Here is a 5000-nt window from a genome sequence, read left to right on the forward strand (position 1 = left end):
TTGAGAGCATTTGTTCAACTTTCCTCAAAAAGATCATTCCATTACTTCTCACTACCTCTTCTCTCGACTGCCTATTGACATTGTCAGCAGAAATTTTGTGTTGTTGAAAATCTCAATAATGATAATGATAATGATAAATAAATAATATTTAATAAATCACTCCAATTATAGTTTAAAAAACATTTCGGAGGTGGTCTTGTAGATGACGATGAGGCCCGCGTCTCTTGATGAAAAAACAATACATATAGCCAACATTTCAACTGAGTTTACTTCTTTAAATGGGTGGAAGAGGAGTCTGGAGTTTTTGACACTTGAATTGACCTTACGTAATGTCCGCAACAAAAATTCAATGTCAATTTTCTTAGGAAAGTGCCAGTAGCCGGATAATATTTTATAGCCTAATGATAGTGTAAGGCACAGATTATAATACACACATACTTTTATGTTAACTGTATGTTTTCTTAGATGTTAAAACTTTAAAATTTCCTTCCAAAAATTCCAAGATTCAAATTCTCTGTATTTCATGCCTTCTCACATTAGGCACATGGACAAGATGAACAAGATCTCAGTAATTTCAAACAGCCCATTGTTTCAGCTTTCTGTTGGTTAAGTTTCATTGTGCAAAATTTTATTTGAAAAAATTCAAAATGTCATTGTCTTGCATGGAATTGCCCTTCTGTTCATTAAAAGAAATAAAAGTGGTTTCCCATGAATTTTCACGCAACCCAAAAAATTGTTATCCATGAGATTTGAAATCATAGGGCTTAAAACCAAATTTCACCTGTATATCCTTTACGACTAAAGTGTTTCATGCGGCAAAAAAGTAAATATATCGCGTTGCCATTTCATTTAAGGGTGCTGTCAACTAATCTGACTTGTGTCGAGGTGTTTGCTCAAAGCAACCGTACACAGAGCTGTACAGTTTTCTTCACCATGGTACGTATGAGAGGGTGCATTGATTTAATTATTGCTGTACTATCTTATTTCCTTCTTTCACATTTCTTGTATATCATGTGAAATTGAGCCTCCATCACCTTTTGGAGCACCAGCCTTAACTTACTGCAGTGGATCGCATGCTTATCTGCTGTTGTGGTTCCATTTTATCCTTGGTTTTTATTTTGGTACTCCTTTGTATTTTCCTTTCTACTTGACCAAGGGGACACAGATCACATAGTTCTACCAAATAATAGATCCCATCTAAGCTGTCTACTATATGCAGATGATTTAGTTTTGATGTCCCAGTCAGATCAAGGACTAGAAAATGCTCTCTCCATCCTTTCAGAGTATTGTGCACATTGGCTTTCATCGCTGAATCCAAAGAAGACTAAAATTATGATTTGCAAGAAGAAATATAGGAAGTTGACCCTTAAATAAACATTGTTTTCATATCAGTAGGCTCAACATAAGAAATTGTTGTTGTTTTGGTGGTATTTGGGTACATCTCTGATAATGAGCTTAGAACAAAGGAAAATTAAATTTATACCAAGGACAAAATTGAACCAGTCACAGCCACATGAGGATTTGGGCTGGTGCTCTCAAGAAATGTTAGGACCTCTCTAATTCTGTAGCAATTTATTGACCACAATTTGTGTTAGTCTTAGAACTAGGCATTTCCTTCATGAATGTGTTTTTCCTTGACAACGTAGAATATCTTGTGAGGATCTTTGTAAGGTATCACGCTCAAGAGGGTGACTTTGTGGTCAAGTTACCTTATGTTAACTTAATAATTACTTTTGTTGATCCTCTCACAGCTCACATCCACTTTAGCCTGGTTCAAATGAAGTTGATCAGATTGCTATAGTCATTGCTGTTCTTGATGTTGGAAGTTACATAGGTGAGTGAGTATACAACCATGTTCATGACAGTACATTACGCGCGCAGGGGTCCTAGGTTCATGGGGCTACCAACACAACAGTCCGCCGTTCGCTCTTGACCTGCGGTAAAGAAATGACGGCCATTAGAAAATTTTAACTCCGTGAATAATTATCAAATCAACCCTTGACATTAATTGGTCATTTGGAGCCGTGTGTACGCAACATTTCAGGAAATTTATAATCAATTGGATTAGTTGTTATATGCTCGAAAAGTGTAGGAATTCAGTGTGTAGCTTCAGATTCAGGTCTTAGCAACTTTCATAGTTTAAATCTGTGTCAACAAATAAGCAAAATTCTCTCTTTTCTTCAGTTGCCACAGGGTTAGATGCGACTGCCGCTGCTGTTGTTGTGAGTTGTGCTCTAGCTGTCAAGTGCATCGATCAAGGATGGATCAGGGATAAAGGGCGAATTTGACAACCACCAAAACAACAATGAGTATTATTTTTTAAGTACAATTTGTGATGTAATATGTCGTGAACTATGTGAAATTTTAGTGCAAATTTACATTTTATCTGTCTTTAAGTCAGACTGAATGACAAAAAATGATAATTTTAGTAGCTAAATCAGTTTTGGGAAAAAAATATAATCTCCTCACTACTGAAAGGGTTTTTTTCCTCACAACATTTACTTGAGATGTGACGAAATTAATTTGGAAATTATTTTAAGGATTCATTATAGCAGAAAAAAAATCTGACTGGTATTGCTTCACACTAGGTCAGCAGGAGATTATATAATATTCTAATAGAACATAAATAAAGTAAATGATCATTTCACAGCTTCATGTTTAGACAAGTAACTACAGGAAAAATTGACATAGCCACAGTCAGCAACACTGATAAGAAAAGTGAATGATAACAAATGTGTTTCCCAAAATGTAATGTCTGCGACATTTTTCAGTTATGTCTGCTACGGAAACTTTTGTTTGTAGAATCATTGGAATAAGGTTGCGTGGAATTTGTTTTGGACAGTTGAAAAATTTAATTATTACCATGGTTTGAAGGCATTCCACGGCTTCTTCTGAATTTATATCATGCACTTGTTAGTCCTTATTTAAGGTCTAGGTAAAGGAAAACGAGGTGCCAAAGGCTACAAAGGCAAGTTATATATCAAATTAAAGCTAAAATACTAAATTACCTTATGAAAAGATTTTATTTCATCCAATTTCAAAAGGCGCTTAAGTTTTTTGCTCTCGAACTCAGAGGTATCGAGTTTACTGCTGAAGCTCCAGCCCTTTCGCGTTGTTAAATATTCACTTCCTTTTTATTGTATCTGATTGACAGATAAAAGACCTAAAAAAGGGTGTGAGGAAATTTGCATATGTCTCGTATTAGCGGAATTATTGCATTTCAAACTAAAAAGTCGAATCTCGAGCGTGATTTACGCAAAGAAACTGACATAAAATGAGTTACAAAGGGAAATCGGAAAATTCCTCACAGTCTTCCTTTACAGTCTTTTTTCTTTCAACAACCAAGCTATTTCTTGTATGACGTCCACGCTAAGACAGCTCCAAAAGTCCCCTCAATAAGTTTGTGAAACTCAGCACAAAACATCACTATAAAACGCGATTATCTGCCAAGGAGTGTTTCTCTATTTCTCTACAACCTAGAAAATGAACCATTGTAATTTTAGTCTATTTTTTCTAATAACAAAACCCCTATGCTTGAGTTTGTGTGAGGGGTTTTTCTTTTTTGCTTTTCCTTTTTTCTTAATATGTAATTTAATAACGCCTTTATTTATAATGTTTGTTCTGCCTAGATTAGCACTATGGCTACTTGCAGGGCATAAAATATTGTAAGCTTATGGATCTTAAATAAAATACATTGTTGTTGGTGATCATGAAAAAGGTACCGTTTATTGTAACGGTAAACTCGTAGAAAGTGAAAAATTTCTGTGTAACAGGGGCACCCAACGAGAATATAGTTCAAAACCACTTAAACATAGCATTGTTAAACGTGTTTTAGTATTTAAACGGTGGATATGAGCATATATTTATCCCCTATAAATTTTTCATCTGTTCGGATTTCCTAGCTGAAAGTCTAGTGATCCGAAAATTTTAGGGATCAAAACTTACCTGTTTAAAAATTTCAGCCAGAAAAAAGCCTCCCGAAAATTCTAGGTGACCGTTTTAGGGTAAAAATCCGTTGAAAATGGGCAATTTTACCATTTTTTAGATGTTCGAAAATCCTAAGAGGCAGGCAAGCAAGAAATTTTACAACAAATGTTCCGAAAATTCTAGACCTCAAATCGTCTTCCGAACAGATATTTTTCCGAAAATTGTCGTTGGGTGCCCCTCGTGTAACTCGATGTAAAAGCAGTCTAGAAGTGTTGAGACTACCAAGAATGTCTTCATTGCTTGAAAAATTTAAAAAGGGTATTTTCCGCGATGTTTACATTCTGCGGGTTCCCCACCCCCGTCACACCCCCCTCTTGAGCCAATCAAAGAGCACTTTCTGCGACATGTACCGCGGACCAAATATCGCTGTCACTACAATATGGCTGCTAGCTTCCTGGTAATTTCTACTCTTTCAATTATTGAAATCATGCTCCTGGAACGAAATGTAGACTCATTCACAGATTTGAATCAAGCCTTCTTTTGTGCGAGGAAGTTTTTGAACTGAATGAATGGAATCGGAACCGGAATTGATGCAATTCCCAATGGTAAGAGCTGTAAATTTCCGCTTCACGGAGCGTTAACAAATGACACTACATTGTATCACTTTAATAAGACGGTTATTGGCAGCTAGAGATCTAACTACCTTTACAATCATTGCTAACTTTTACACTGTCGAATTAATATTATACAGGAACATGTGCAACCATTTTGAAACCGGTATTTTGTTCGTAGGGACCAGGTAATGAAATTGACGCCCGTAAATTAATCCTTTCGGAATGATTTTCAAGCGGTATTCAGTCTGGAAGGGGTGAATACCACCCAGAAATAACCCTGACTATGACCTGAAACTAAAACTTTGATCTATGCGGGTTTTTTACGTGCATAAAACTTGTCCAACGCTGACCGCCAACATTATAGTTTCTCAGCCATGATTTCAAACGGGGAAAGATTTTATGGACCCCCAAAGATAAACCAACACAATGTTAATGTAAAACTTTGAGTGGAATTTATTA

At 36.0% G+C, this 5000-nt stretch overlaps 1 long non-coding RNA gene across 1 annotated transcript in view; it reads left to right on the forward strand.

The window, feature by feature from the left end:
- LOC140925412 (uncharacterized) overlaps nucleotides 1-3717 on the forward strand; it is a 6901-nt gene extending 3184 nt beyond the window's left edge. Inside the window, exons 2-4 of the long non-coding RNA XR_012164398.1 lie at nucleotides 855-936; nucleotides 1752-1834; nucleotides 2185-3717. This is a non-coding gene — a long non-coding RNA (uncharacterized lncRNA). The remainder of the gene's footprint in view (nucleotides 1-854; nucleotides 937-1751; nucleotides 1835-2184) is intronic.
- The last annotated feature ends 1283 nt before the right edge of the window (nucleotides 3718-5000 follow it).

Source organism: Porites lutea, assembly GCF_958299795.1.
Source record: "Porites lutea chromosome 5 unlocalized genomic scaffold, jaPorLute2.1 SUPER_5_unloc_3, whole genome shotgun sequence".
Lineage (NCBI taxonomy): Eukaryota > Metazoa > Cnidaria > Anthozoa > Scleractinia > Poritidae > Porites > Porites lutea.